This window comes from Bos grunniens, chromosome 3 (genome assembly GCF_055505025.1).
Source record: "Bos grunniens cultivar Pamir isolate PY7600 chromosome 3, Bosgru_T2T1.0, whole genome shotgun sequence".
NCBI lineage: Eukaryota > Metazoa > Chordata > Mammalia > Artiodactyla > Bovidae > Bos > Bos grunniens.
The window spans coordinates 835,005-843,887 of record NC_141167.1 but is presented as its reverse complement, the minus strand read 5'-3'; the positions used below and the strand labels follow the sequence as shown (position 1 = coordinate 843,887).

At 59.8% G+C, this 8,883-nt stretch overlaps 1 long non-coding RNA gene across 2 annotated transcripts; it reads left to right on the top strand.

Moving 5' to 3' along the window:
* The first annotated feature begins 4,024 nt into the window (after positions 1-4,024).
* LOC147374769 (uncharacterized) lies at positions 4,025-8,584 on the top strand. Of its 2 annotated transcripts, none has more exons than XR_015154320.1 (2): positions 4,025-4,973; positions 6,833-8,038. It is a non-coding gene; the product is annotated as an uncharacterized LOC147374769 (long non-coding RNA). The 2 variants fall into 2 exon arrangements; XR_015154322.1 differs by lacking the exon at positions 4,025-4,973 and adding an exon at positions 5,246-5,373 and having other exon boundaries at positions 6,833-8,584.
* The last annotated feature ends 299 nt before the right edge of the window (positions 8,585-8,883 follow it).

Here is an 8,883-nt window from a genome sequence, read left to right as displayed (position 1 = left end):
ATTCAGGGCCCTGGGGCCTGACCACCCGTGTGTGGGGGCGTCCCTGCACCGGCGCCTGGCCCCATGCCATGTCCGCCGTCCCCCACTGTGTGACTGGGAGGCCCGCCTCATCGGCCCCTGAGGTGTGGCCTCTCGTGGCTTCCTAACGTTGCCAGAGGCGGTCAGGTCCTGTTTGCAGTGTGCAGTGGGGGCCGTTGTGCAGAGACCTCCCATAAGAAGTGTTAGGACTCAGCAAGTTTATTTTAGAGAATTAAAGTAAAATGCATGAATTATTAGAAGGCTTAACACTTGGAGGCATTTTCTGCTGCAGTAACAGCAGGGCTTTGAGAAGGTGGCTTAGTGACTGGGGGTGGGAGGCAGCAAATGGCAGGGGAAACCCCTGCTTCCTTGCAGGACAAAGCTGGCCCGCTCGAATGTCAGAAAGTGAAGCGGCAACCTCTGGCCCTGCAGTTTGCCGCTGGGACTCACCCTGCAGCGTTGACCTGTGTACGTACACACGGCACATGAGCGCACGCGACACACAAGCACGCACTCGGCTCACGGGCACACGTGGCGGTGGGCTGTGCCCCCAGGCCATGCACGAAGCGCCGAGTGCAGCTGGGGTTAGTCAGCGGCTGGTCGCTGGCCGTGCGCCTGTTGAGGAGGAGGCGAGCGTGGCCCTTGAGGCCCTTGGGGAGAGGAGGGGACGGAGGGCAGCTCACTGCTGCTTCCAAGAAGGACGCAGACCCTTGGACGCCAGTTCCAACAGAACCTTCCTGCGTGGAGACCGTGGCGGGGCCTCACTTTGCAGAGGCTCTGGAGGTGGGGTCCGGAGTGGGGGAGATGTCGTTGTCTATACTTCGAGAGGCTTTGCCTTCTTTTTCTGCTAGGAGCAGGTGCAGTCGTATCAAACCTGGATGTCCCAGGCACAGGCTAACTCGGGTCCCGCAGCTCCACTGGGCTGGATGGCTGAGTCAGCCCTGGGCTGCAGCCTGCCCTCAGCTGGCTCCGAAGGGGCTACGAGCCCTGCCCCCAGTGCCACGGCTGGCTGGAGGCCCCCTGCTTGGCCAGGGCCCCCTGGCTGTGGAAGGGGTGCGTCCTTGGGGAGATGGGTGTTCTCCTTGGGGGGGTCTTGGCTCAGCAGGACTTCAAGGCACAGGCCAGGGGCCCGTCTCCAGGCCCCATGCCGGCCCGGGAGGGTGTCAGGTCACCTGTGAGAGCCTTCCTGGACTGGGGACTCTGGGCCGTCCGGGGGCTCTGGGGCCCTCCTGCCTCGCTGGCCCTGGTGGTGGGCTCCGTCCCCTTCCCGCCATCCTGGGCTCGGCACGTGGTCCTGTGGGGCTGCCTGAGCGCCTTGTGGCTGGTCTCTGGTTCCAAGCCTCCGAGGCCTGTGGGTGGCCCCTGCAGCTTGGCCTCTGACTCTGGAAGCCAGGCTGCAGGCTGGTGTTTCCCACCTGTTTCAGGGTTGGGATGGTGGTGGGGGGGAGCGGGCAGCTGACCCCCCTAGCGAAGGAGGTGGCAGAGGCTGCGCCCTGGGAAGCAGGCTCGCATCAGGCGTTTCCTGCTGGGGCAACCCTGAGAGTGGGGGTGACCCCTAGGGTGAGGAGCGGTGACCTTGAGGGTGGGGTGACCCTGAGGATGGGGGGGTGACCCCGAGGGTGGGAGGCATGATGAAGGTGGGGGTGACCCCAAAGTTGGGTATGATGAAAGTGGGGTGTGATCCCGAGGGTGGGGGGCATGATGAAGGTTGGGGCAACCCTGAGGGTGGGGGGCATGATGAAGGTGGGGGTGACCCTGAGAGTGGGGGGCATGATGAAGATGGGGGTGGCCCTGAGGGTGGGGGGTGACCCCGAGGGTGGGGGGCATGATGAAGGTGGGGGTGACCCCGAGGGTGGGGGTGGCAAGGGTGGGGGTCTTGCTCCTGGGCTCACAGCTGCTGGGGTGGGGGCTGCCGTCCTCTCTGCCCACCCCCCACTGGCTGGTGACGGTTCACATCTGCCTCTGAGCCCCCGACTCCTCTGTGCTTTGGAGTGTCTCAGTGGACAGTGTCTTGGAGTCAGTGAAACAAGAGAGGGGGTGCCAGGCAGGCTGGACTGCAAGAGACCCTCCTTCCAGACCAGACAGGAGCCCTGTGTCTGGAGCAGGGAGCAGGAGAGACCCCCAACACCTGTGATTTCCCCGGGATAATCCCCTGAGGTTCCTGGGAGGGCTTGAGAGCGTATTGTGTTTGGATTAGAAAAAGCTGATTTTCACCTTAAAACATCTAAGCTGCAACCTGAGAAGAGGTTATGTAAGAGTGCTGGAGGGGCCTGGGGTGTCGAGGAAGGGGCTGCAAGTGGCCCCCGGGCGGGAGGAAGCTGCAGGTGGGGTGAGAGCTGCTGGAGAGCCTGGGGGTGCGAGAACGTCCCATTGCTCAGCCCCTGGGATGGGGTGCGCCTGGGTGGGAGGCACCCTGCCCAGGCCTGCAGTGGGGCAGAGTCCCCATCCTGTAAGCTGGACTTGAGTTCTGGAGCCCAGAGGCTTGGGGGGAGACTGGTGGCCTCGTGGCCCTGCAGGTGGGCGACCTGAGCATGTCCATCAGGACGCTGACCCCAGAAGGGTGCAGGTGGCCCTGACCCCTGACCTCACTCACGCTAGATGCTGGCCCCAGCCTGCCCCCGCCCCCCGTCTCTTCCCTGACCTCCGCCAGGACCAGGGGTGGTGGCCCCACCAGCCCCACTGCTGCCTGGCCCACTGCCGGGGTCCAGCCCCGGTGGATCCAGGGGATTCGAAGCGGGGACGGCTTCGGCGAACTGGATACAATAGCTTTAATTAAATATTAATTAGAGATATAAAGAGTAATAGAATGAGGAATGCTCAGCAGGAAAATTCAGTGGAGAAAAGAGGCTGAATAACTTGGTTTACGTGGAAAGCTAATGAAATTCCAAGGCAAGGAATTTGCGTCACCTACATAGGCCGCAGGCGTCCTCCCGTTCTCCCGAAGGAGAGGAGACACTAAGGCCTCCCCAGTCAGATCTTAGAAGCCCAGCCATAATTAGTAGGCTTGACGAGCCTCCACTGTCCAGATGGGAATTCAGCCAGAAGGTGAGAGAAAGAACGACATGCGGAGACCAAGCTCCGGTGAACAAGGCCTGCACTTTATTTTCCAAAGTAGTTTTTATACCTTAAGTTGTGCATAGAGGATAATGGGGGGAGGTCAGCAGTCCTTGATCCCTATCGAAGCCAGGTTTTCTTCCTGCAAACTTACCATATGCAAAAGTTTAGGTGATTTACATCATCTTCTGGCCAGGAGGCCTGTTAACATTTTATGACCCTTTCTTCAGAAAACTTATTTTTCTCTAAAGGTGATGATTCTAAAGTCAGGCGCCACCCTCCAAAAACATTAAAATTGCATTCCTATAGGGCAAAGGTGTGGTGGGCTATAACAAGAAAAGAATTAACTCAGGGGTCCAAGGTTACAAACATTAAAGCTACTACTCACATTCCTATACACCAGTTATATTAATCAATATACTCCCAGGGACACAGTAGGTAAGGGATATGGAAACTTAGCAGCAAACATTGGCTCAACAAGTGAAAAACCCTTCACCAATACAATTTCTAATCAATCTTATAACTGCTCAAAGGAATCTGTATTTAGACAGTTAAGAACATCTCATGCCTCTCACAGTTGGGAGGCTCTGAACAATCACATGTGGCCGGAAGGACCTGTTCAGGCAGGCTAGAGGACTTCCAAAGGAGTTTGTAGGTTGAAACACTCTTGTCATGCCCAGGAACTTTATTAACTGGAGCTGTAAGTTAACTCTTTTTCAGAGAGAGGTGGTGGGGGACAGCCCCCCGTAAAGTCAGAGGTGTAGGTGAGAGCACAAAGCAGTAAAGTAGGCAGACTCTGGTTTTGGGGGTAGGTGCTCGAGAATTTCCAGGGGGACTCCTGAGGCTCGATCCTGCCTTTGCATATGCCGAGCCTCCTTCCTCATGACCTTTGCCATGGGCGGAGTTCCTCACGCTGGCTCCCGGCATCCCACAGCCTGCCGTCCCAGGCTCCAGGCACCTCAGACCCCGCGGGCCAAGAGGATGGGCTGAGTTTCTTCCCATTCACCGGCGGTGGGGACATGGCCCCTTCTGGGACAGTCACCCTGGTGAATGCACTCGGGACGGCCCTTGCTGGCTCCTGCTCCTCCAGGGAGCCTCAGCCCTCCTCGCCACGGGCCGGTCCATCCTGGCAGGCTTCCAGAGTGGTTCCTGCAGGGGCGTGTGAGAAAGCGGCTGTGGGCATCCCTGGCAGGCCTGTCTCCCCGGGGCCCCTTCCCCTCTCCTCTCCCCTGAGGTGGTCTGGGCGTCCCGTGGGGCAGCCGCCATGGTCAGCTGTGTCCCTTTGTTTCTGGGCAGGGTAAGCAGCAGCCGGCTCCACAGCCGAGGCATCGGGGCAGTGAGGGAGCAGGGCAGGTGGACCCAGGGTAGCTGGCTGGCGGCTGCCGGGCCCTCCGCGGGCCCTGGACTCAGAGCCGGAGGGCGGGGCAGGGGTGAGGGGGCCGCCCTGCGTGTGACCCGCTCCCGGGGTTCACCAGCCCGAGCCCAGAGGGGCCGCAGGCGGTCAGCTGCCCGGCCCTGGGCTGGCGAGGGGGGTGCATCCGTGGCCTCTAAATGGGAGGCCCCCTTCTGCCGGCCCCCAGCCCCCGTTTAGGGTGGAGCCCAGGGGCGGAGCTGCGCTCTCAGGCTGCCCTCTTGCCCGGTCCCCGGTGCCGCCCATCCCGCAGGCCCTGTGCCTGCCGCCCAGTGAGAGTGCGGGCAGCCCTGGTGGGCAGAGCCCTGTAGGGTTAAACTGCCCCTCGCAGGAGGGAAGCGGACCCCGGGGCCGGGGCACGGCCTCAGCCCTCAGCCCAGAGACAACCACTGGCCCTCGGAGGCAGCTCTGCCGGCTGCACCACCGCACCTGCTCCCACGCTTTGCTGGAATCTTCTTGGAGTCCCATCGACCCCTGGGGCCCTGCCGGGGTGAGCAGGAGCCCCTAGACCCTGGCCTCACAGGGGCTTCCGTCGTGACTCCCGAGCCCAGGCAGCCCCTGCCTGTGTCCCCAGCCCCCCTGGGCTCTATGTCCTGTTCTGGGTGCCAGCCCAGATCTGAGCTGGGGCTGCAGCAATGGCCCCTGGGCTGCCCACCTTGACCCGCTCCTCTTACTCGGATCTGGGTGCTGGGACCCCAGCTGGGGTGCAAGGCAGCCTCCCCGCCCCCGGTCTGTGGGTGTAGGGGCAGGAGAGGGAGTGGGTGGGGAGAGAGCATTCCCCTGAAAGGTGGGGCCGGCCTGAGCCTTCAGGCGAGGAATGCTGAGGCTGCTGGCGTTTGAGTGGGAGACCCCCCCGCCAGCAGCACCGTGGCCTTGGAACGCGGGAGGAGGTGAGCAGGACAGAGGGGGCCTCCGGGGCCGCTGGACACTCCGGGTGATGAGGGCTGTGGCCGCCGGGCCAAGGCCTCTGACGCCGGCAAGGCCAGGCCATGGGGACCCAGGGTGGCACGACTGTCCCCCATCCAGGCCTTGCAGAGTGGGCACTGGGGCCTGGGCAACAGCTCTGTCTGCAGGGTGACCTCCGGTTCCGCCCGCAGGGTCTCCGGCACAGGGCAGACAGCACGCGGAGATGCCCGCCTCTGCAGGGGCCCCTGTAGCCCCCGAACCAGAGCTCCCAAGTCCACAGGGCAGCCCAGGGCTGTGCTGCCCGGGGACCCCCATCCGGCCCTGGAGGTCAGAGACAGGCAGTCTCAGGAGACTGAGAGCCCAGTCACGGGCAGGAGGTTCACAAGGCCCAAGATGGGCTCCTGATGACAGGAGGCCAGGAAGGGGGACACGGGGCTCCTAGCTGTCCTCTGGGACCCCGACCCTGAGGGGCTGTGATGGGGGTGGGGCACTCAGTGAAGGCCTGGGGGGAGTCCACAGAAGCTGCGAGCGGGTGGGTTGGGGTGATGGAGGGTCTCTCTGGCGCAGACAGGCCACTCCCCACCCGTCGCTGTGGGGGCTCGGTTTGCTCCGGAGAAGGAGGCCCAAGTCCCCACTGCCCTGCAAAGCAAGCACCCAGCCCCCAGTTCCCCAGCCCCCAGCCCCCAAGGTCATCAACCAGCCCGAACTCCCCAAGGTCATCACCCACCCCCAGCCCCTCAAGGCTGTCCCCCATCCCCCAGCCCCCCAGGGCTGTCCACCCATCCCCCAGCCCCCAGCCCTCCCCCCACAGTGGCTGGGTCAGACTTGTGTGTGGCAGTGTCCTCTCCCTGCCCCATTCGGCTCCCCATCCAGGCTACTCGCAGGCATCTCCCCTCCCGGAGGCCCCTCCTGCTCCGACCCTCCTCGGGGCTCCTTTTGGCCCAGCGAGGGCCCTGAGAAAGTCAAGGAGCCCCGCAGGCCCGCACCATGGGGAAGACCAGCCGCCCAGCAAACTGGGGCCTCCTGTGCCAGGAGGGCACTGCCCCAGGGCCCCGGGGACAGAGGGTGGCTGCAGGCGGACGATGCCCTGCCTCCTGACCTTGGGCTGGGCTGTGTGGCTCCGTTGGCAGTGAGGTATGAGGGGCGGCGGTCTGTCAGGTGAGACGAGCCCATACCTGACCCCGTGAGTCCTGGCAGCCACGCCCTGGAGCCTTCAGGTGGTTTGTCTGGGTGCTGCAGGTGGGGCTCACCGGTGAGGTCGGGGCTGGGAGCACAGTGCTTCTGTCTCTTTTCATCCTCCACCGCCCCCCCCCCCCGCAGATACGAGGTACATGGTGTGGGCCCCAGCTCCCCCAAGGAAGGCCCTCCTGGAACCCCGGCTGGGCAGGGAGCAGGGCCCCAGCCTTCTCGCCACCCTTCCAGCTGAGCATCTCTTTTCCTCAGGTGCGGGCTCCCTGAACTCCGCCCCTGCCCCCCAAGCCCTGCTGTGTCCGAAGCACCATGGGAGAGAAAGTGAGTGTGCCAGCAAGGCCTCTCCAGCAGCTCGCCAGAAAGTCCTGGGAGGGTTCTGAGCGCACGTCTGCACGTCTGCCCTTCTGCCCATCCACCATGATGGGTCAGACCAGGCTGGGGAAGGGCCTGTGGACAGGCAGCCCCAAAGTGCCTGGCCACTGTGGCACCCCTGGCACCCACATGGCCAAAGACCCTGGGCTGGCTGGGGCTTGGTGCCGGGAGCCGGCGAGAGACATTCCACTCGTGACAAAGGTCGTGAGGAAGGAGGCTCGGCATACGCAAAGGCGGGATCGAGCCTCAGGAATCCCCCTGGATATTCTGGAGCATCTACCCCCCAAAAACCAGAGTCTGCCTACTTTATTGCTTTGTGCTCTCACCTCTGACTTTACTGGGGGCTGTCCCCCACCACCATCTCGCTCTCTCTGTCAAAGAGTTAACTTACAGCTCCAATTCATAAAGTTCCTGGGCAATTAGGAGTGTTTAAATCCAAACCCCTCAGATGGCTCTCTAACTCGCCTGACAAGTTTACCCGGACTCCTGCAGCTATGCGTACGATTGTTTATAGTCTCCCAGCCTTGAGAGGCACGGGAAGCTTAAGATATTCAAATAGCTTAGAGCCTCTCAGAGAGTTAGAAACTGTCAGAATAAAACTAGTAAAAGATTTCATTGATGAGCCAATGCTTGTTGCCAAGTTTCACATCCCCTGTATTGTATCCTTGAATATGTATTAATTAATAGTTGGTATGTAGAAAAAATAAGTAGTGGCCTTGGTGTTAGTAACTTTAGACCCTTAAGGTAATAAATTCTTTCCTGTGTTGTAAACCCATTACACATCCGCCCTATAGGAATGCAATTTTATCTTCGGAAGATGGCGCCAAACCTTAATTACGCTTAGAGAAAATAAGTCTTATGGTTGATAAGTCTTTGTCAAGAGTCATAAAATGTTAATAGGCCTTCTGGCCAGAAGATGATGTAAATCACCTAAACCATTTGTATACGATAAATTTGCAGGAAAGAAACCCTGGTTTTTGATAAGGATCAAAGACTGCTGACTTTGCATCCCCTATTATCCTCTGTGTGTAACTTAGGGTATAAAAGCCCCTGTTAAAAATAAAGCTACGGGCCTTGTTCACCAGCGCTTGGTCTCCCCATGTCATTCTTCCCCTCAACTTCCAGCTGAGTCTCCATCTGGAGCGTGGATATCCTCTGCGACCACTTATTTGCCTGGGCTTCTAAGACCCACTCGAGAAGCTGTCTAAGGTGGGGCACTTTCCGCTATTCGAGAGGGCGCCTGCGGCCTCCGTGGTCAGAGCTAACCTGGTGTCACGGGTTATATTGATTTTCCGCGTAAACCAAGCTACTCAGCTTCTTTTCTCCACTGAATTTTCCTACTGAGCTATCCTCGTTCTATTACTCTTTATATCTTTGATAAATAAATGAATAGGTCGCCAAAGCCGTCTCTCCTTCGAATACCCTGGATCAGCCGGGGCTGGACCTCGGCAGCTGGGGTGCTTCACGGCGGAGTGAGGAATTTTGTCTTCCCTTATGGACCTAACATTTGGTTAAAATGCTGCAAGTATTTCTCTCGGTCTACTGTCTTTGAATTGTATTTATTTATTTCCAAAAGAAAGAAGTGTACTTACATGGAGTAAAATCTAGTAAATTTAAAATTTTCTACCGCAATGTCCTCTTTTGAAAGTTCTTTTCCAGCCCAAGGTGTAGATAACAGCTGAGTTTCCTCCCGGGGTGAAGCTTTTGAGGAGGAGGAGGAAAAGGAGAAAAGCTGCTGACTTTGGCTCCTGCTCTCTTCCTTGTCCTCAGAGCCACCCACTGACCCTCAGCAAGATCTGCATCTTGCCCTGAGTTCTGGACCCAGAGGCCTTGTCACTGCCCACAGCTCCCTGCAGGCCCCCTGGGCTGACCTACCCCGCACCGGGGCAGGGTGAGCGGGCGCAGGCTCACGGGCATGTGCCAGGTGCCAG